The following is a 24,720-nucleotide window of genomic DNA, read 5'->3' on the forward strand; positions in this document are numbered from 1 at the left end:
GGAGGATGAGGCTGGAGATGCCTTGAGTTCGGGAATTCTGAGATGCAGTTGGGCTGAAACTGATGAGGTGTCCTCACTAAGTCCTACACCACTATGATGACACTTCACTCCCAGAGCAGAGGCCCACCAGGCTATCTAAGGAGGCATAAATAAGCCTGGGTAGAAAAACTTAGAAGGTAAAATCTTCTGTGTCAATCAACATTGAGATCATACTGATAAGTGGCCACTGTACTTCTAGCTTAGACAAGATAGGGAGACATAGTCTCAAAAAAAAAAAAAGACCAAGAAATGATATAAATTCTTTCATGTTATTAAACACTTATGTTTAAAAGGTTATTGGTTTGTTTTGTTTTTCTTACATCAGATTGAAGAGGTAAAAAAGAAAACAAAGAAAGATCATTAAGTGAAGTGCCTTTGACCCAAAATAATCTTGTAACTATTTTGATGATCTAGTCTCCCCTGGCTAATTTGTAAGCTCCTCAAGGACAGGGACTTCCTCACTTTTTCTTTGTATCTCCATGACCTATAACACAATAAGGGAAAGGCAGATAACAGTAAAAAAAAAATCACTCAAATATAGAGGGGACACAAGAGAAAGAGGGAAGTCAGAGATGTGCTCCCAAACAGTCTTGATATGTGCAGAAAAAAGATAGTAATTTATTCAGTCTCCAATAAGTTTGTGAGGTTATGAGTAGAAGGCTTTACTATAGAAGGAAAATTGGAAGCATAATCTCTTGAGATATGTGGGTTAGGGAAAGGAGACAAGGATCTAATATTGGGTTTCATCTCAGGAAATGAACACCATAGGAGACCAACTTTTCTGAGCAAGGATTGTGCTTCCCAGAACCACACACCACAGAGCCCAAAAGGAGAAGCCAATATTCAGGGTGGTTGGTGAGATATATGTCCAGAAGTATGATATACTGGTCAGCAAGCATTCATCAAGCACTTACCATGTGCCACCACTTCCTGTGTACACAGCTAAGCACTGGGCATTCAAAAAGACAAAAACAGTCACTGTCCTTAAGGAGTACACATTCTAATAGGGGATACCATATGCAAATACCTATGTACAAACAAGATATATATAGGATAAACTGGAGGCAATCTTTGCTAGATAGCTCTAGCAAAAAGGAAAGTCTCCTTGAAGAAGGTGGGATTTTACCTGAGACTTGAAGAGGGAGAATATTCAAGGTATGAAGAAAATCCCATGAATGTATGCAAAGACAGAGATGGTCAATTTTGGAGGAGTTTGGGGATGATAGGCACAATAATGCATTGTTGGTAGAGCTGTAAAGTGGTAAAAAAATTTTTTTTTTTGAAATTGTGAAAATAAGTGACTAAAACGTCCATAGCCTTCAAACCAGAGATTCCATTACTGGGTTTATACACCAAGGAATCTATCAATATCATGTATACACAATATTTATATCAACTTTTTTATAGCAAAGAATTGGAAACAAAATAGAAGCCCATTGACTTGGGAATCACTAAACAAATTGTGGTATACGAATATAATGGAATGTTACTGACCTATAAGAAAAGATGTATGTGATGAAAACACAAATTTTAACATAACTAACATGGAAATATGTTTTGCATACTATAAACATATAACCTATGTCAAATTGCTTTCCTTCTTAATAACGGGGAAGGGAAAGAAAGAGGGAGAGAATTTAGAACTCAAAAAATTTTTAAATGATTGTTAAAAATTGTTTTTCATGTAATTGGGGATAATAAAATATTAATTAAATATTTCTTTTCAAAATAGATGAGGTCCTAGGTCCATACTGGCTTTCCATTAGGGTCTCTCATGATACTATTTAACTGTCAAAGCAAAATATATGTGTTTATTAATCTTGTACTTTGAATTTAGGCACATATATTCTAGAAACAATTTTATTTAATTTAACATTAATCTAATATCCAAGTCATTTCTGGCATTGCTCTTAGACGGTTCAGTAGTATAGACACTTAAGGGGTGGGAAAGGCAATATCTTAACAAGGCAATAATGTTCTTTGTTCTAAGTTCTGGTTATCACAATTAATCCGTTTCCCTAAGAAAGGTCTTCTTGTCCTGCCCACTTTCTTAAAGGTAAAATAATCTAGATAGGCTTTTTTCACATCAGAGAAGTATTATTTTTTATTATTTATAGAGAAAACAGAAAGGGTCTTTAAAAAATGTTTCCCACAATTACCAAAAGAAAAAGCATCCACAGTGTAAAGTAAAAAGATACACTTGGAAATTGTCATATAAAAAGAAAAAAAACCCTTAAAAATAAATAAAACCTAGGTTGGTTGTTGAATTCCTTATACATTTATATCACCCTTTCCTTCTTCATTGACTTTGTTTTTCTTTGTGTCTCCAGAATTTTATTCTTGACAGCTTCTTATCCCTCCTCAGTGGATTTAATGCCATATAACTTCAGTCCATGGCATATTATTTCTGCTTCCTCTGAAATATGTCAATGCTTCATTTGATCTGTGTTTTCATTGATGTGCTCTACCAGAGCAGATTAAAATTTAATCATGCCTTCTGCTCCTGTGTGACTTTCATTCATGTCTTCTCTACTATCTTTCAAGGGAGCCACCCAATGTGCTAGATTCCATCCTCCAGTTCTTTTAACATTCTGTGGGTGCCAGTACAGCAGAAGTGCTATCTCTGCCACTCTCACTAAATGACCAAATTTTTTCCAATCATACATCTCCTAGATGATATCTTTTGTATACTTTTTGCACAGAAGTCCTCACTGATAATATGATGCAGCTTACTACCACATCTCCTTCCACTGACCTTTGGGTAATCCACTATACTGACTAGTGATGAAATATTCTGTGATTCATAGCCATATAGCAACATCTGAAGAATATTGATATTAAAAAAGAGGATGTTTTATTTTAGGAAACAGTTTAGAATCTGAAAATGCTATAAAATTTCCTAAATGAAATCAAGTCTGCTCTCTTAATCCTATTCAGTTGTGTTTGCCATTCATTATCTATTTGGAATTTATGGCTAAGAGATATGTACTTATGGACCCACTCAATGGACTATCCATCCAAGAGCATTCCATAGTCTGGACAATAGACTTTCTTCATCTATTAAATTATTCCTCTGTGAATTATAAGGCTAGCTTTTTTGACTTATTGTGGATCTCATTTAGAAGGTTCTGTAGTGGTCCATGCACTTGATGCAAAAAGCAAAAAAGCACTATGTTAGTTGCATAAGAGAAGGGCAGAAGGAGGATTTCATCATATAGAGGAATTCCCTTTCCCAGCCTGATTGAGTGCTAAGCATTTCTATAACTGCAGCAAATGTCTTTGGCAAGGATAGATCTTGTTTTTTTTTTTACTTCATTTGATATTATTTGATAATAAATAGAAAATCAAAGTTCTTTCTGTTGTTGTGTATATCAAAAAAAAAATCTTGTATGATCTTAGTATATGAATGCACCCTCTTATAGAAGGTGAGATTTGAGCTGAGACTTGAAGGGAGTCAAAGATTTTAAGAGGTGGAAGAAAGGAGGGAGAACAGTCTACACACAGAGGGCCAATCTGAGTACAGAGCCACACGGATAGGAGATAAAGATTTGCATATGAGAAAACAGCAAATAGTATAGGATGGCTAGATAGCAGAGTATCTGGAAGTATCCAGAAGACTGACAAGAAAGGGTGGGACCAAGTTATGTAAAACTTTAAATTCCAAACAAAGTCATTTATTTCATCCTAAAGGAAATAAGTAGCTACGGAGTTTATTGAGTAGAGCGGGGCGACATGATCAGAGCTATGCTTTAGAAAAATCACCATTGCAGCTATCTGGAGGGTACATTTGAGAGAACTGAGGCAAGGAAATAAATTCAAAACCTATTAAAATATTAATAGCAGCTCCTGTGACAGCAAAGAATTGGCAATAAAGTAGAAGTCCGTTGATTGAGGAATGGCTAAGCAAATTGTGGTATATGAAAGTAACAGAATACTACTGAGCTCTAAGAAATGACAAATATGATGACTAAAGAAGGGCATAGAAGTGATGCCAAATGACTTAGGTATAGAAACAACATACATGACTGAAACAAAGTAAACAGAAAAAACAACCACAAAACAATCAAAAATCAGTGTTGAAAAACTACAAAGAACAAGCACGGCTTCAAAGAAGAAATAGGAAAAGATTCCCAACCCTCATACCTTTGCAGATGTGGAAAGTCTATGGGTGTGGTACATTACACATATTTTGAGATTGTTTCAGTGTATTGATCAGTTTTTCTGATCTCTTATTTTCTTTTATTTTTCTTTTAAAAATATTCTTTGTTACATGAGGTGATTCTCCAAGAGGACATTAGGGACAGGCCTAATACCAGAACCCTATTAATTCAGGATCCATTTTGATACAAAATGGGGCACTTGCAAGTCATTGAACAGTTATCAAAAGGAGATTTCCTTTGCCCTAGCACAGAAAGGATATGCAACAAGGACACAGTGGCATTTTACTTCATTATACACACCCCCTCTCATCTTCATATGGAAAAGCTTTGGTCAGCAGGGCAGGGCATAGTGATTACCATGGTCTCTAGACATCCATTTAGTTGCAGGGTTCCCAATTCCATGTGAGTGGGACTTTTATCCTATTGGATAGCCACAAAGCTGTAACGAGTGGAAAAGGATAATCAGGCTCTAAGACAACTTTATTGATTGAATTTCTATTGTAGGGGAAACCAGGAACTCTGGTCCAATCATGGAGGGCATGGGAGAAGAATACTAGGGGAAATTTTCATAATTTTTTTAAAACAAAAGATATCAATAAAAAAATTAAGATCAAATGAGAGGTGATGAAGGCCCAAACAAGGAAGGTGGTCGTGTAATCAGAAAGAAGAGGATGTGTATGAGGTAGAAATGACAAGATTGAGCAACTAATTGAATATACGGGATGAGTGAAAGTAAGGAATCAAAAATAACACCATGACTGAGACCCCAAGTGTCTCAAAAAATAGATGTGTTCTTAACTGTAAAAGATAATTTTTGGTAGTAGGGGTTGGAGGAAAATATGAATTCAGTTTTGGCCATGTTGAGTTTGATATGCCTACAGGGCATTCAGTTCAAAATATCCAATGAGCAGTTGGTATTGCAAGAGGAAACTCAGGAAAGACTAAGGCTAGATATGAAGAAAGAGGAATCATTAGAAGAGACATTATAATTAAAACAATAGGCATTGATGAAATCACCAAAGAGATACAGTATAAAGAGAAGAGGGCTCAGGATGGAGCCTGGGGGAACCCTTACAGTTATTGAATGTTACATGATTAAAATCCAGTCAGGGAGATGGAGAAGTAATCAGAGAAGTAGGAGGAGTTGCCCATGAATATGCAATGACACAAACCATTATATAAACTTCTACAAGGCTATTTTCATGATATCATACTGGGCTCCAGCCTCTTCCTCCAACTCCAAGAATTCCAATTTCAACTTTGCCTTGGGACCCTTGGCTAAACTGGTATACCATCACCATAGTGCACAAAATGCTGGTGCTTTCCTGCCATCTTCATGCCATGCCACTAACCACCCACAGTTCTAATCCACACCTCCCAAGCTTTGGGAACTGCAATCAAATGAATATGAGAACACCTTTTTTTCCTAGAAAGGACAGAGTAATCAATTGCCCTGTGACACCATCTCTTTGGCTTCCCTGACCAAAACATTTTCCTGGCCACCAATCCCTAAATGCATTTTCTCCCCCTATTAGAATTAGCTTATAAGCTCTTTGAGGGGAGAGACTGTCATGCTTTTTCTATTTGGATCCCCTGAGTTTAGCACAGTGCCTGACACATAGCAAATACTTAAGTACATTTCAATCCATTCATTTAAGGCAAATGTTCATGAAAAAAGCAAGCTAACAATCCCCAAAGTTTCTTGCAATTCCCTCCACTTCCCCAAACCTCAAAGTCCATGGGTGACTGTATCTTTTGATTTTGTCCTCTACCTGCTTTTATCTTAGGCCTGGCAGCATCCTAAATTTCAACAATACCCTTGTGGAAATGGAAATTTTCTTTCATTTTTCTACCACAACCTCAGCTATATTTTACCCTGTCTTATTCAATAATTTTTAATTAACAATGTAGATAAAGATAGAAAACATGCTTATTAAATTTGCAAATAACAAAGCTGGGAGAGCTAGCTAATGCACAGGATGACAGGATCAGACTCAAGGAAGATCTTGACAACACAGAAGGATGGGCCAAAACTAATAAGATAAATTTAATAAGGATAAATATAAAACCATGCCTTTAAATTGGAAAAAAAATTACAGAAGTACAGAATGTTTCCAACTTCCTTAGCTATAGTTTTGTGAACAGGTCTAGGGAGTTTAGTTGTTAATTGTTAGTTAAACCTATCTTCTTCTCAAATCCCCTCTTTTTCTAGATTTAGTGATTCTCAGAATAATTAGTGGCTTAGGAACCAGCCTGTAAAATAAGCCAACACTGTACATTTCTGCTTATTGGTCCTGTTAATGATAAAACATAGTAACCTTGCTTATCTTCCTTAATAGTACAAACATGGAAGTGGAGTTTCTTTATAGGATGCATAAGAAAACCACAATCACTTAATGTGTGTGTGTGTGTGTGTGTTTGTGTTTGTGTTTGTACGTGTGTGAGAGACAGAGAGGCAGAGAAAGACAGACTGAGAAAGCGAGAAAGAGAAAGAGAACATAGGGGTTGGATTGCAGTACATCCCTTAGATCATACTTGGAGATGGGCCTTGGGGGTGGAGGGGGATGCCATGAAGATTGCATTGAGCTCCAACCCCTGGCCATTTATGGGGATGCATATACAAGGCACTGAAGGATTTGTGATTTGAGACGATGAATCATTATTGATCCATTGGTTCTCATGTGCCTTTTCCACCACATGGTGAGCTACTGTATCTAAAAGGACTCATAACTGAGTCAGGAAGAACTCAAAGAGAGTGACTCCTCCCTCTAGTGTGCTCTATTTCCTACTACTAAGTGTGTAGGGGTTTTATGAAGCTCTCTCTTGGATTTCCCATGATAGTGGTGGTGCTCCTTTCCTGGTCTATACCCTCCCCTTCTCCATTCCCTGCATTTATGATAGCTATTCATATATGCCATTAAGAATGCATATTCTGACCTAGATGAGCCAAAGGCTAGATATCAAGTCTCCAGTTGATTCTTCTGCTTTGTTTTTTTTTTTTTCTTTCCTGGAGCATAAATAACTAAACATCAGAGATGGCCTCTTTGGTACAGGCTGTCTTGGGAGTTTGGAAGTTGTTAGGTTCCTCAGATATGATCTTCACTGGGAGGAGTTTTCTGTAAACACACACTTTTCAAAGAAGATGCTGCTGCCAAGAGAGAGCCCAAGCCATGCTCTGGCTTGTCGGGAAACGACTTTCTTTAAAGATGTTGTTCAGACAGTGCAGAGCTAAGGTAAAAGCAAAATAGTTGTTTTCTTGTTCTAAGTAGCAAATTCTTAGGAGAATATAATTAAAGTTATGGTTTTATAGTTCATGTTTTAAATCATTGTCAATGTGCTCTCATGAGTTTTCTCTTTTATAAACATTTCTTTTTGGTGTGGAAGAAATAAATAGCTGTCCCATACTGATCTAAATTGTATGTTGAATACCTTTCTATTATGTTTTAGGGGGAAACTCTTGCTGCAAGCCAAACTTAAGTTTTGTTTAAATCATTTTACCCGGGGTAGGCATAGAAGGAGTTAGAAATGATAAGAAAAAGAGTTTGATTCTTCATTTTAGAAGCCAGTTTCTCCAAGGCCTGAACCTTGTTCATGGATTAATGCACTGGCATTAATGGTAAAAAGTACTCTAACCTCCCTGGGCTGTCAGTGATCTATTTTCTCATATACACAAACAGACAAAGACACACATAAGTATATATAATGTATATACATATGTGTATATATATGTTTATAAGCATATGTGTACATGTATATAGGTACATGGATATATATGTATATACGTATATAGGTATATGCAAATATGTATGTATACACATAGGTGCATATATACACACACCCATATATGTATGCATATACATATGTGTACATATATATATGCATATGAGCATATACATGTATGTATACATGTATATACGTACCCGGAGAGTATTTCTCAGGACTCCATCTTACAAATAATAGTTCATATCACATAGCACTTTAAGTTTTACAAGGAATTTTACATCTAGAGGTGGAATTCAAATTCAGGTCTAAGGCCACCACTCTATCCATTATGCCGTGTCTCATTTACCCTGGCTTACTGCAATGACCAACATAAGGTTTCAATAGTAGGAAATGAATTATCTGCTAGTAAGATCAAGGGAAATGAGGTGAACTAAAATCTAAATTAAACAAAATAATAAATTGTCATTATTTCAGTACTTGATATTACTGACAAGGACCCTTCCTTTATCAGCCATTTAGCAGGAATTTATTAAGTACCTATTATGTGCCCTCTGGGCATTGGGGGTATACAAAAAATACAGATGACACAGGTCATCTCTCTCAAGAGATTAAAGAACTTCAGAACAATAAGGAAGCTAACAAATGCAAAAAGAATAACACACAAATTTAAGTGCTGAGAGGGAAGACATTAGGATATGTAAAAAAAGCCTTCCTGGAGATGAGCCTTGAACCTCATAGAGAAGGATATCTTGAATAACAATTAGTGGAAAAGAAGACAAAATTCATTTGAAAGGAAGGGACATACCATAAGCAAATTTTTGGTTTTACTTTAATTTTTTCAATTAATAAAAATCCCCCACCCCTCCCATCAGAAAAGAAAAACACCCTTGTAACAAATATGCATCATTAAGCAAAACAAATTCCCATATTGGACATGAGCAAATTTTCATTAATATGCATTTTTAAATAATAGTCACCAGACATCAATATAACTGTTAAAACAACCCAGATTTTTGGAAGGATTAGTTCACTTTCATCTCTCCTACATTAATTAATCAGGATCTTGTAGACCCAGGTCACATAATCCATGTCAATAACCAGTCAGGGCTCAAGGTTTTTTCCTCAAAGACCAATATAGATTAATGTGTCAGGATCCTGGCTGAGATGCTCTGATGCCTAAAAGAAAAATCACAATCCAAACTGTTCAATTTCATGTCAAATCATCTACTACAAAACAAATGACTACGTAGATCAGTGACATCTAGAGAAATTTATCCTGCATAGTATCTAACATACTCATTAATTATAAATCAGATGCATTTGGGAGAGGCTGATAACTTTCAAAATTACATGAATAAAGCCAGAATGGACTATTAGAAACCTCTTTCCTCAGAAATCTGTTTTTCTGTGATGTTTCAATTTATAAAATAAAAAAGAGGTAAAGTCCTAAACTACTTTCTCCTTTTCTGTTATTTTCAGCTTTTTTAACCCTTTTTCTTGCTTTTTCATTTGGGGCTGTTTTGCTCCAAATTCTATATCAAGGAAATTTGCTTTATTCCAATCCAATATAATCCAGCAAGCAAGTATTAATTGAATTCTTAGTATGTGCAAGGCAGTCTTCCAGATACTGAGCAAACAAGGACAAAACAAAAAATCACTAATGTGCCCAAAGAGTGTATACTCTACTTCCTGATTTTTATAGACCAGGACACAGGAATGTGCTAAGGGATAAGAGAGGCTCTAGAAGGTATTGTCAAGGTTGCTGCATTTATTTACCTTTGGTCCTGGATTCATCCCCATCAGATCTCTCTTTTGTTTTCTGTGACCAAAGTATCATGCAGCTCTGCAACTGTCCCAATCAAATAAGATTTCTCTTCCCACCTGCCCCAAGGAAAAACAAAACAAAACTCAGAGCACAATGGAAATACAACCACAGACACAAAGCAAAATATGCCTAGGAACCTCTGAGCCCCTCAGCCATGCTACTCTGTGGCAAAATCCTACCTGTCTTCATAATCACTCCACCAAGCACTGAATAACTAGCTTCCAAATATCAAAAATATTTTGTTACTACCCTATTTCTCTCTGGTTTTTCTTCTGTGTTTGCTAACTGAAGGTAGACTCAGCATGGCATAGAGGCTAGTGTATTTCTCAGAGCTACTGTCTACAGCTATTGTCTTCGTGTCTCCAAAGTTGAGCTGCACTACTTTCTTTGTTGTGCTAAAACTTATCATACTCCCATTTCTTCCTCAGTCAATCACTGAAACTTAAAAGTAGAAAACAAAAAATTCCCCATGTCCTAAGAGAAAGGAGATTTGGGAGGACTAGACATATGAATAGATGAACTACAGAACCTCCTATACAACATGATTTCAGAAGTACTAAAGAGACTCCCTAGCCTATCCACCTAAATACTTCTTTACCACCTCTCATTTATATCTGAAGGGGCTCTATGAAAAGACAAGACCTTTCAGTTCACTATCAGAGATAAGTATTAAAATATATCCCACCTCAGAAGAAGTGAAAGTCAATTGCAGCACCCCTCTTCCATGGTCTGCTCCTTCCCCACTGTGCTTCCCAAATAAAAAAGATGTGTCTAGGAGAGGTGACAGAAAATGAGGAGATGTGGCTATGGCAGGAAGTGTACACTGAAAGTCAAGATCAGAGAAAGATTCCATAGCAATACAGTGATAGAGTTTCCCTTGCCAGGGCTGTCTGATAAGCTCACTCACCATCCCCCATGATGGCTTTCATTGTGGCAAAAAGGGGATTCCTTAGAGTAACAAGATAGCCAATGGGACATGAGTCCATGTCTTCTGTGCCATGAGCTATATATCTTCAAGGGTCCCTTCTGTAACACAATCTAGGATCCTATGATTTTCTAGAGTTCCTTCCTCTCTACCTAGTGAATCAAGCATCAGATGGACACTCCTTTGCCTGCTCAAAGGGGAGTAGCAGTGAAGAATTAAATAAACTCAAACTATACATTTCCTAGAACTTTTGTATCCAGATCAGTCCTAAGTCTAAAGGGAATTCCAAGGTCTAGAAGAAGGGCAGGTTTACAGAGTCATTTGGTAGGTATCTTAAATGTTTTTATGTATTATTCTTTAATTTTATGTACTATTTATCTCCTCATTCATTCCATGCTTGGAGTTCATGCTATAAAATATCCAAGCATATATGTCTGCTTTTGTAGAGAATCAATTTCAACTAGGTGGCACAGTAGAAAGAGCACTGGACGTGGAGTTAGGAAGACCTGATTTCAAATCCAGCGTCAGACACTTCCTACCTGTGTCAGCCTGGGCAAGTCACCTAATCCCTGTTTGCCTCAGTTTCCTCAACTAAAATAGGGATAATAACAGCGCCTATCTTAAAAGGTTCTTGTGAGGATCAAATGAGATAATATTTGTTTTTTTTGTTAGTTAATTCATTTATTTATTTTTAGTTTCAAACATTCACTTCCACAAGATTTTAAGTTCCAATTTTTCTCCCCATCTCTCCCCTCCCCCACTCCAAGATGGCATGCATTCTGAATACCTCTTCTCCCAATCTGCCCTCCCTTCTATCACCTCCCCCACTTCTCTTATCCCCTTCCCTTTCTATTTTCCTGTAGGTCAGGATAGATTTCTATACTCCATTGCCTATATATTTAATTTCCCAGTTGCATGTAAAAATAACTTTTTACATTTATTTTTAAAACTTTGAGTTCCAAATTTTCTTCCTTCCTCCCTGACCCTACCTTCATTGAGAAGGCAAGCAATTTGATATAGATTATACATGTGTAGCCATGCAAAACACTTCCATAATAGTCATGATTATATTTCCCTCCATCCTATCCTGCCCCCCATTTATTCTATTCTCTCCTTTGACCCTGGCCCTCCTCAAAAGTGTTTGCTTCTGATTAACCTTTCCCCAATCTGCCCTTCCTTCTATCATCCCCCCTCTCATCCCTTTCCACCCTATTTTCCTGTAGGGTAAGATAGATTTCCATACCCAATTGAGTGTGTATGTTATTCCCTCCTTAAGCCAAATCCAATAAGGGTAAGATTCACTCATTCCCTCTCACCTTCCCCTTCTTCCCCTCCACTGTAAAAACTTTTTCTTGCCTCTTTTATGTGAGATAATTTACCCCACTCTACCTCTCCCTTTCTCCTTCTCCCAGTACAATTCTCTCTCGTCCTTTAATTTTATTTTTTATATATCATCCTTTATAATATTCAACTCACCCTGTGCCCTCTGTCTATATACATACATTCATACATACATACATACACATATATATACTCACATACATATACCCTCCAACTACCCTAATACTGACAAAGGTCAGTTACAAAGTTACAAATATCACCTTTCCATGTAGGAATGTAAACAGTTCAACTTTAATAAGCCCCTTATGATTTCTCTTTCCTGTTTACCTTTTCATGCTTCTCTTGAGTGTTGTATTTGAAAGTCAAATTTTCTAATCAGCTCTGGTCTTTTCATCAAGAATACTTGAAAGTCCTCTATTTCATTGAATATACATTTCCCCCTGAAAGATTATACTCAGTTTTGCTGGGTAGGCGATTTTTGGTTTTAATCCTAGCTCCTTTGACCTCCAGAATATCATATCCCAAGCCCTCTGATTCCTTAGTGTAGAAGCTGTTAAATCTGGTGTTATCCTGATTGTGTTTCCATAGTACTTGAATTGTTTCTTCAGACTACTTAAAATATATTCTCCTTGACTTGGGAACTCTGGAATTTGGCCACAATTCCTAGGAGTTTTCCTTTTAGGATCTCTTTCAGGATGTGATCAGTGGATTCTTTACATTTCTATTTTACCCTCTGGTTCAAGAATATCAGGGCATTTTTCCTAGACAATTTCTTGAAAGATGATGTCTAGGCTCTTTTTTTGATCATGGCTTTCAGGTAGTCCAATAATTTTTAAATTATCTCCCCTGGATCTATTTTCCAGGTCAGTTGTTTTTCCAGTGAGATATTTCACATTGTTTTCTCTTTTTTTTCATTCTACTGGTTTTGTTTCATAATTTCTTGATTTCTCATAGAGTCATTAGCTTCCATTTGCTCCATTTTAATTTTTAAGGAATCATTTTCTTTAATGAGCTTTTGGACCTCCTTTTCCATTTGTCCAATTGTGCTTTTTAAGGCATTCTTCTCCTCATTGGCTTTTTGGACCTCTTTTGCCATTTAGGTTAGTCTATTTTTTAAGGTGTTACTTTCTTCAGTATTTTTTGGGTCTCCTTTAGTAAGGTGTTGACTCGTTTTTCATGATTTTCTTGCATCACTCTCATTTCTCTTCCCAATTTTTGTCTACTCCTCTTATTTGCTTTTCAAAATCCTTTTTGAGCTCATCCGTGACCTCAGTTTTTCCTCTACTTCTCTTACTTCTCAAAATCCCTTTTGAGCTCTTCCGAGGCCTGGGACTGATTCATATTTTTCTTGGAGGCTTTGGATTCAGGAGCTTTGACTCTGTTGTCTTCTTCTGGTTATATGTTTTGATCTTCTTTGTCACCAAAGTAAGATTCTATAGTCTGAGATAATTTTTCCACTGTTTGCTCATGTTCCCAGTCAATCATTTGACTTTTTAACTCTTTGTTAAGGTAGGGCTCTGCTTCCAGTGTGGAGAGCAAACTGTTCTAAGCTTCAGGGGTTTTGTGAAGCTATTTTCAGAGACACTTCTAGGGACCTATAAATTTTCAGTTCTTCCAAGGCTGTATGATCAAAGGAGAGGTATTTACTCCTTTCCTGGACTGTGCTCTGGTCTATGAGTGACCACAAACACTCTTTTGTGTCTTGAGACTGTGAAAAGGATTTCCTCTCCTCCACCACCACAAGTTCTGCCACACCAGCCCTCCTCCTCACCCTAGGACCATTATCCAGGACTATAACCCAGATCCAAGCATGGGCAAAGCAAGTGCCAGCAAAGAGATCCCTGTAACCTCCCTCTGATCAACCATTTGATCTCCCCACTCTCTGAGGGCTGAGAGTTCCAGAAGCAGCTGCCACTGCCCCGGTGTTGTGCAAGGGCTGGGGTCAGACCACACACCTCTCACCCAGGTCTGACAGACCTTTCCTACTGACTTTCTAAGTTGTCTTTGGTGTTTGTGGGTTGAGAAGTCTAGAAACCACCACAGCTGCCAGTGATTCAGTCCCCTGAGGCCTGCTCCAGGTTCACTGGGGGTGCCATCTTTGCTTGTGTGGCCCAAACTGAAATATGCTACTCTCCCAGCCTGGCACAACAGACCTTTCCCATCAACCATCCAGGCTGTCTTGGGTTGGACATTTGTTTCATTCTGTCTTTTTGTGGGTTCTGCTGCTCTAGAATTTGTTTAGAGTCATTTTTTTACAGGTATTTGAAGGGGGGTTTGGGGTAGAGCTCAAGCAAGTCACTACTTTCACTCTGCCATCTTGGCTCCACCCCCCAAATGAGATGATATTTGTAAAACACTTTCACAGTGCCTTGCACATGGTAGGTACTATATAAATCCTTATTCCTTTACCTTAGTCCCTGCCCTCTTATGCCAAGGTCACAGCACTAGAGTTCACAAAAAAACAAACAAACACACAAACAAAACCAAAACAAAACAAAACAAAACAGGTAGTTCAAAAAAGGAGATGACTTTTGAGGGTGGGTTAGTTCTCAAAGTTAAATTCTAATTGAGTAGATCCAAAATCTATATATTCCAGGACAATGATTCAGCACTGGTCCTACAGATAGAAGCAGGGCTGAGAGAAGATTTATGTGACTTTCTAGAAACCGTGGAGGGCACAGAATTTACTCAGCACTTATGTCTAGCACAGAATGCAGAAATCTCCAGCATGAGCTTAGGACTTCCCAGTGAGACTATCCTGATAGCCTATGCACAAGGCACTGCCTTAGTAGGCTATTAACTAATTCATACAAAAGAGAAGTGATTGATAGGAGATTCTTTCTTGAGAGTAGGTATTTGTAGAAAAAAAGAGACTACCCGTAGAGTAGATAATGGGTCCACTAGACTCTGAGTGAAAGTTTTAGAGGAATCTATGGCTAACAGAACAAACATATAAAGGAGAGCTGGGGACATTGGTTACAGTTTTTCCAAAGACTAGCCCTGTCTAGATGGCAGAGTAGGAGCAGCAAAAGGCCTTGTATGACATGGGGTCTAATACAAGTTTCCTTCACATACACATGCTTTGATTTAAAAAGCTTCATGTCTCATGAAGTTCCAATCATTTGCCCTTTGTAGCAGTGCTTTTTAGAAGATGAAAACTGACAGCTTATATTCATCCTGGTAGAAAGGAAAGAATATTGGCTTTAGAGTTAAAGGATAGGAGTTCAAATCCTGACTCTGCTATTGCCTATATAACCTTGGGCAAATCACTTAATCTTTCTGAGTCTGTTTCCTCTTCTAAAATGAGGGAGTTGGACTAAATAACCTCTTCCCCATCCCAAGCTCTAAATCTTTGATCTTCAAAACAGAATTTTATATTACTGAGCATGATTTTTGGAGGAAATTTTCGCTCGAAGATAAATATATAAATATTCATCAAAAATTGGAAATTAGTTTAACCAAATGACTACCTTTCATAGGAAATAGTTTTAATAAATCCTGGTAGTTCCCTGGATACCACAGTTTCCGGACACTTTCAGGAGTATAAGCCAAATTAGATAGTACGTGCCTAGAAGCAGATATGCTGCAATAGAAAATTATATTCAAGGGCAGCTAGAAGATGGAAGGAAAAAATACATTGGCTCTGGCAGCAGAGAGAACTACTCTTCAGCCTCCAGCCAATACAATAAGAAATATAAATGAATGAGCTAAGAAATTGGTAGGGGTTTCTAACCAAGCTCATATCATCTCTAAAACTTCAGCCTCAACACTTTCTCTCCAATCATTGCAGAGGTAGGTTTCTTCTCTCAAATCTGAATGGGCAGACTGCCTAGTAGGTAATGTTATTCATGACTGAAGACAGCCCCCTACTGGGAGAATTAGAGAAGTCCACTGCCAAACTCCATACTCTTAAAAATCCATTGTGAGCTGAAAAAGTGGGACCAATGTGTCTGACAGGGACAGAGTTCCTATTCAGAATTATCATAGCATAGTTTAGAGGTAAAAGGGACATTGAAAGTTATTTAGTCAATCAGATTTCCTCATTTTTACATATGAAGAAACTGACACCAAGAGGGGCAAGTGTCTTGTCCAGGGTCACACAAGTAGCAAGTAGCCAAACCAATATTCAAACCTAGATTCCTTGACTCCAATACGATACTTTTTCTACTGTACAAAAGGTTTGAAATTCTAGTGTCTTTGGAACTGGGAATCAAGACTGATAATATCTATATGTAGCCATATTTGCAAAAATTGCAAACCCTATTTTTGATATGTTTATAAGAGTATCATCTAAATCTAATAAAGCTCATCCTCTCCGTTGATAGCTCCTTCTTCCAACTCAAGGGACCTGATTTGTTTGCCTTGTACATGTGAACAATGAGAAAACTAAATCACCTCCAACTCTTGAAAACCTGGAAGAGGCTTTATAAACAGGCCATATACTGGCAAGAGAGCTGATAAAAGTGTAGTTTTCCCAATGATAGCATGAGCAGTGGCCACACCACAGTAAAATCATCTGGGCAGACAAGCTAAACCAGGTTGGGGGTAGCTGACAGGCCTCAAACCTTTTGGTGAGTAAGAGGGATGTCTACTCCAAGCATGTGAAGACTTCTTCTGGCAGAATGGGAAGATGACAACAATTTGTTCCAAGAGCAATGAAGGTGGCTTAAGCAAACACTTTGGAGTGCAACCCTGGCCATCTCCAGTCATCTTGACTTTTGTCCTGCCACTGGACTTGGATGACTCAGGAAGAGAGAGTAAGGCAGATGACTTTGTGCAACTCTGCCTTACTTAAATCCAATTCACAAATAGGTCAAGACATCACCCTCATGATGTTATTGGTCCTCTTTGAAAATGAAAGACAAAAAACAAGTTTTTCCCAACAGGAAGGAAGGACCAAAGGATAATAGGGTGTAGAAGGAATAAGGGACAGAGAAGGCCTTGGAACTTTTGATCTCTATAGAGAATATGACCAGTCAAATTCAAATGAAGGGTACTACTATCTCAAAGTTAATAAAGTCATGAGCAGTTGAAGATAGTTCTCATTTCCCTTTAAGTCTTCCCAACCACAGTTCCTTCAACTAGTCTTAATGATATGGTCTCTAGTCTCCTGCAGTCCCCTCCTGATCATAGTTCTCTAGACCTACTCTCATTTATCAATACCTTTCCTAAAATGTGGTGCTCAAAACTAACTCAATACTACAACTGCAGTCTGACAAACAGAACATAGCAGGACTACTACATCTCTTTTTCTGGACACAATGCTTCTATTCTTCCATAAAATTGTTATAAATGCCTTACATGGCATACAGCTGATCCTGTGTGTTAAAGGTTGTATCAGCTGAGTGGAAACTCTAGCAGGTTCTATGACATTGGAAAGGATCCAAGTGTAGTTCTAGCAATAAGCCATCTGCTTTTCCAAGTAGCAGCCTGGCTAAGAACAAAGGGATTTGTTTCCAGTAAGCTGGACACTTGGCAGTGAATTCATTGTCCATTTCAACCCATGCAACCAAGACAAATACAAAATGTCCCTAATGTTTGTGCAACCCCTTTCTGCTTCTTCAGTCACGGTGGCAAAGTGGCAGAAAGAGGAGCCAAGGGCACTAAAACTCACCCGCTTTTAGATAAATATTAACTTGGCATTCTGTTAGTGTTCTACTTGTGGTCCAAGAACCAATGAATATAGAGTTCAGGGAACTGAACCAATCTTGACCTTCTTGAATAAATTAAAACAGAAATGAAAAGGAAATGACAGATAAATGCAATGACTCACAAGGTACCTGGGGAGAAGAAAGTACACTTGGTGGAGTTGGCTTTATTGTATTCAAAAGCAGCAATAAACATTATTCCATGGTACATTTGGTCACCTCTAATTTCAGTGTTTAAAACAAGCACTTCCAAAACAGCCCCTATGAAAATCATTGCTGCTTATGTGCTGTTACAGGAGATAAGGAGGAAGAAAAATTCTAAAAAAAAGAATTCAAAATTATAAAGTATATAAACTTTAAATTATTTCATTTTAAAGATGAATACAAGAAAGGGTAACAAAAAGTATATTAGAAAACATAATTTAAGTAGGAGATGAGAAAAGGCTAAAGGCTTCTAGAGTATACAGAAAATCTGTACCTCTATATCACTGATACTTTCTTTAAAAAGTTAAGAAGTCGGGGCAGCTAGATGGCACAGTGAATAGAGCTCTGGCCTTGGAGTCAGGAGGACCAGAGTTCAAATCCAGCCTCAGACACTTAACACGTACTAGCTGCATGACCCTGGGCAAGTCACTCAACCTCGATTGCCTCACCAAAAAGCAAAAAAAAAAAAAAAATTAAGAAGTCCTACACATAGCAATTATAAGACATCATAGAAAAAAAGTAATTATATTTAAACAGACAGATAACTACTAGATACTGGGGGTCATTCTTCAACCAGGAGTCTGTGTCTGACCACTGACTTCTTAGAGCAAAAATCAAAATCAGTACCAAACTACAAGAAAAAAAATAAAACAAGAAGTTATGGTGTACAGTTGAGGTGACTCAAACCTGTGCTATTTAGACACACTGTTGGTAACAAAAAAAAGTAAGGGAGGTGGAATAAATAAAAGAATAGACATGTGCATAACTATCACTATTTCCTAAGGAAGTTTAATTGATATAAATCAATTTCCATAATGAAGAGACAAAAAGAGCCTAGAAACCTCCTCAGCCAGAAAATATTTAATCTCTTTTCCAAGAGAAATGATATAGCAGCCAAGAAGAATGGTTTAGAATACAAATTCATGTCTAAAACATTTTGGATTAGGATGCTAGAAGATCCTAGGATGCTAGAAGAGCAGCATCACCTCATAAAACAGTGAGAATTAATCAAGGGGAAAAGAAGTTAAAAGAAATTATGGCAAAAGACTCAACTAAGCAATGTCATTACAATGGTATTTAAAATGAAACTGGAGGGTTATCACTATGAAAGTGGGACTACCACATTTTTATTCTAATATTTTAAAAAATTTTTTTATTCTAATAATCTAGTCCTTAATGTGCTACATGAAGTAGAAATGGAACTGAAGAAATAAGAATGAGAAAAACAACTGGATTAGATAAAATATAGTCAGAGGAGGTCCATGCTGGTGGTATTGGGACAGTTTTGATGGCATTGATTCTCACTGTCTAAAAGAGGGGAGAATACAAGGACTTCAGAAAAGTTATAGACTTAATTATTACCAAAAATGATGACTAGAAGAAAGTTATCCACCAGGAACCCAACATATCCTTGCTGTGTTGCTAAATGGAAATAAAAACAAGATACATACAGACATTTGAATTATTCCATGCTGAAGGAAGCATAGCAATTTTTACTCAAGACTTCAGAGTCTTATTTTTGCACTCTTATTTTTGTAGTGCCTTACTAGTGTACACTAGAAATCATCTACACCATTGATGTCTGTGTAATTCTTGTCCATTCCTTTCCACAAATTCTCTATATAGTGTCCAAGCAATGTTCTAATGGCATTCCTCTTGTTCTTTTAATGTCTTTAGGATTTCTACTTCATTCTTATATTTTTCATGAATATTTAACCACCCAAATGCAAGAAAACACAATATTTACATTAAACATTTTTGTTGCTTAACTGTCTATAGGATTAATAACACAATAATCATTTCATTCCCTTAGAAACATATCAGGAAACACTATCCTCATGAGTCCTCAGTGTAACTTTCAGATAATGTTCAAATATCCATGTAGTTTTGTTCCTTTGATGTGGTTTTCATTTCTGTGACTTATATAGGAAGTTTGGAAACAGTAGCTATAGAGAAGTATTTCATTAAGGAGAATATTTGTAAATATTCTCATATCTATAGAAAGTTTTCATCAATACTATATATTCATATATTTTCAGCCTAATAAAATTCCTAGCTAACAGATGGCCCCTACAGTCCAGTACTCTCAACTTAAACCAGATTCAGCCTGCGGAGCTTCTCATAAAACAATATCTTTGTCTCATGAACAGCCAGTGTTCCTGTGGGGAAACTTAGAATTAGGCCTGTTTTAACCCTCTCCAAAATTTCCTCTGGGACTATCCAAATATATATTACATATAGGTCTCCACAGAGATTAGTAAAAGGGCTCCAATATGACTAAGCAGTACCAGATTTCATAATATACTATAAAGCAATCATCAGAATGATTTCATGCTGTATAAAAAATAGAAATGTTGTGTAATAGAATAACTGTTGTCAAGAGATTAGGAGACACCCTCTGTTTTCCAGAGCTAAGGCCCAGCTAACAAGCTGTGCCCTGGGCTTGGCATAACAACAGTCTTTCGCACTCACCCTCTGGATGATCTCAGTCACAGCAAAATTCCAGAATTATTTCGTATAATTATAGTATTATTTTGACCAGCACCAGGTGTTCTCTGAGCTTGGACAAGTACCTGCAATATACATGTTCTAGTCATGAAACCCTGCTATGAATTAAACTTGTCTCATTGTTGCTGTTACCCCTTATTGTCAGAGCTACAATTCACTTTGTAGCCATTGGTATAAGCATTGAGCAACCAAGAATAACTTACCCAGCAAAGCTGAGTGTAATCCTGCATGGATAAAATGGATATTTAATGAATTAAAGAACTTTCAAGTATTTGTGAAGAAAAGACCAGAACTGAATGGAAAATTTGAACTATAAGAATCAGGAGAAACATAAGAAGGTAAACATTAAATACCAATTATGAGACTTAATAAAGTCAAACTGTTTACTTCTTATATGGGAAAATGTTATCTGTAATTCTTAAGAATGTTATCATGACTTGCTTAGTTTGAAATTCCAATTGAGTTGAGTATCATGGGATAATTCTAAAAATTAAAATTGCATTGGAAGAGGTAAAATGGAGCAAATATCTCACACAAATGAGGCATGAATACAAGAACTGTTACAGTGGAGGCAGGAGGGGATGAAAAGTTGGTAGTGCCAAAACCTTGCCATCTCAAGGAGTGGGAGAGGAGTGTGAGGGAAAGAATTTATTACTCAAAATTTTAAGAAATGAATGTTAAAAAAATTTACATGTAATTGGGAAATGTTTTACTGTAATAAATAAAAACATTATTTTTAAAAATTCAGAAAGGATTCCATTTCCCATATAAGCACCCAAGCTAATGATTCCAGAAATGAGAGAGCCTTTATTTCATCCCCAAAAATATGAAAAACACAAGATAGGCTTAAAAGAGCCAATAAATACACAATGCATTTTCCTTCCCTTTCCAGTAAGTCATCTTTTCTTCCTAGCAACTTATAAAGTCCTTCAGACTCACAGAACCATGCTATGGTTTTGGGTTCTCTATAAGAGAAGTGAATTTAGGATCACTAATGAGTCAACCATAGTGGGCCCGCTCCCCAACCCCCAACAAAGGACCAAAGTTATAGAACTTACCTAAGAGTATGGTCTCCCACAAAAGGAATTTGACATTGAGATTGGGGGGGGTGGGGAACCAACCTCCTTTCCATTAGACATTCACTGTCTGAATAACTCAGGGAATCACAGATGTGGCCATATTTGCCCCAATGTGCATGGGCAAATTTTTACTTTTACCATTCCTCCAGCAGTCTGGATTCAAGAGCTCAAACTATTTCATGACTATCTCCAGCTGCTGTCAAATCTGGACTAAAAAGTCTCATCATTTCTTGGCTGTGTCCAGAAACTCAGGGTCTAAGAACTCTTAATACTCCACCACTACTACCACCTGTCACCAATATCTTGGGCTGAGGGGATCTGTCATTGTATCTCTATTGGTGCCATGCTTAGAGCTTGAAGGGAAAAGTTTGTGTTTATTTGGGGGGAGGGAGCTGTGCCAGTGAATACTCTTCACTTACCGGGAACTTTAGTCTGTTCTCAGGTTTCTGGTCAGCTACCCCTGGTCACTTTGAATCCTAGCAATACTATCTTCTCCCCTTTATTAGCTAGAGTCCCAGAACCTACTCAGACCTAACATAACCCTAACCAGTCAAAGGCCAAGATATTCTCTATACTGTATGTTCACATGTCTACATGTTGTCTCTCCTATTAGAATACAACCTTGTGGGCAAGTCTTTTTTTGTTTTCAATTTTGTCTTGATATCCCCAAATCAAAGATGTATAGTGCTTTGCAAATAGTAAGCACTTACTAAATACTTATTAATTAATTGATTGACTCAGTCAATGGGAACATTCACCTTATCAAGGATGCATAATCAACGTCTTACACAATGGCCCTGTCCTTTAACCATGATTAATTGCCCAGGCCTTGTCCTGGTCACTCCTATATACATGTTACTGTGCTACCTTCATTGCAGCACATTTTACTGTGAGAATATTGGAAGACAGAAAGGGAAGAAGACAAAGATTGAGTGACCTTCACTTGTTAAGATACTACTTGAGATGAGACTTCTTAGCATTTTCCTAAATCAAACAACACTGTTTTGGCTTGGCATCACTCTGAAGATGAGAAAAATTAAGTGACAGAGCAAGTATTTAATGAATTGGGGAGTAATGGTGCAACATGTAACTAGTCTAAACACTTGAATGCAACCATAACACTAAGATCAAGTTAGGCCAGCATTTCTCTAACTACATTCCACATGATATGAAAACATTATGTGAGAAAATGTTGATGCTAGTTCTATTTTCCCCTCTAAAATATTATACATGAAATTATGTATGTGTTCAAAACATTTATCATCTGTGGCAGCTTTTCCAATATGAATGCAACATTCCCTCTGGTCAGGGCTGTTCATCTCTCCCTTCAACATCCTCCCTTCCCCCACACCACCTCCAAAAGGAATGAGAGACTGTGGAGGGGCTTATTTAGCATGTGGAAAGTTTGAGAGACAAAGTTTGAAAGGAGGAAATAAAAGACCCCACGACTGGAGGCAGAAGCCAGGGAGGGCAACAAGCAGAGAAAGTACGGGTATGCTGGTGTTTGAGGATATTCTTTTTAGCATCACCTGATCCAGACCCCATCTCCTCCCACTTAATTTCTCTGTCTCCCTTAAACATTCCTTACATTGAGTAATATTTCATTATATTAGGTAGTACTCATTAGACTTGGCTAGGAAGCTCTGCATAAACTCCAAGTCCCACTACTAAGGATCAGCTCACTCCCACCAGCCTAGGTTTAAGATAGATGAACCCAGAAGGTATGTTACGTGAAAATACTAGCTAGATTTATACAGGACTTTAAAGTTGGTAAAGCATTGTACATATATTATCTCAAATGATACAACAACCCTGTGAGGTGTAAGTATTATGCCCATTTTACAGCTGAGAGAGGTTAAATTACTTGCCCAGGGTCACACAACTAATAAGCATTAAGGCAGGCTTTGAACTCAGGTCTTCTTGTCTCAAAATTCAGTACATTGTGCCACCTACCTACCCTTAGGCAGATTATACTCACTTTTCTCTATTTCTTCCCTCTATTTTGCTCCATTATTTCCTCAGTCCTCTTATCTTACAGCCATTCCATACCTCCTTGACTTTCAATCCATGATCTATGAGGCAAATCAATGCATTTTAAGCCCCCTAGAATCCTATGGCCAAATTGTTTTATAACATATTGGATTAAACGATTGCAGTCTTAAAGACAATAATTTGGAAAACAACTAAAATGAAATAAATTTCTAATATAATTTTCTTAATTATTTTCTAAGCTGACAAAGGTGTATCCATATGTTATAGTATGATTTTTAACAATTAAGAAAAAAGAAAATGCTTTCTCCAGGACAACTGTGCATGCTGAATTGTTTCTCCTCTATTTTGATTTTTCCCTTATTCATATAAACATGATCTATGAAAAAAATGAATGAATGAAAAATCATTTATTTTGTACTTACTATGTGCCAAGAACTGTGGTAAGCATCAGTGATACCAAAAAGAAAAAAGTGAAAGATAGTCCCTGTCCTCTTTTTAATCAGGGGAAATAACACATATAGTTGGTGGGGTATTTTGGCTTGGAAAATTACCAGTGGTAAGTAGAAGTACACTGACACATTTCCAAGAGTAATGGCAGTATTGATTTGAATTCTCCCTAGTAACAAAGGAAAAGAGTTAAGCAAATAGCAAATAATAGTAGCTGTATCTACAACAGATGTAATAGTCTGTCTTTCATAGTCTCTGACACATCTCTGTTGATGTTTATTATCTTTCATTATCTATTTTTCAGACCTGTTTTAGTTGGTCAATAACTTAGAGTTCAGCTACTGTTAGTCACTTTTTAATTTATATTATTGTATATATTATATGTATATTATGTACATGTATATATTATATGTGTATGCTATATATGTATGTATGTATATTATATGTGTGTACATGTATGTTATATGTATATTATGTACATATGTATATATGTATATTATTGTATATATTATTCCTTTTTTTTACTTTTGCTTATGTGAATCTGCATCAATTCATACAAATTTTGCCAAATTTCTCTATATTCTTCATATAGTGTTGCTGCACAGCAAGATTGCATTACATTCACATACCAGTTTTTTTTTCCCCCACCATTGCTCAATGGATGGGCACCTACTTGTTTACCGTTTTGTTTTGTTTTGTTTTTTTGTATGTGTGCTCTTACAAAAAATGCGGTTATGAATATTTTGATGTGTATTGTAACCTTGTTTCTACCATTGACCTCATTGTAGTATATATGCCCAGTAGTGGAATTACTAGGTCAAAGACAATG

Source organism: Vombatus ursinus, unplaced genomic scaffold (assembly GCF_900497805.2).
Source record: "Vombatus ursinus unplaced genomic scaffold, bare-nosed wombat genome assembly UNPS02006779.1, whole genome shotgun sequence".
NCBI classification, from domain to species: domain Eukaryota; kingdom Metazoa; phylum Chordata; class Mammalia; order Diprotodontia; family Vombatidae; genus Vombatus; species Vombatus ursinus.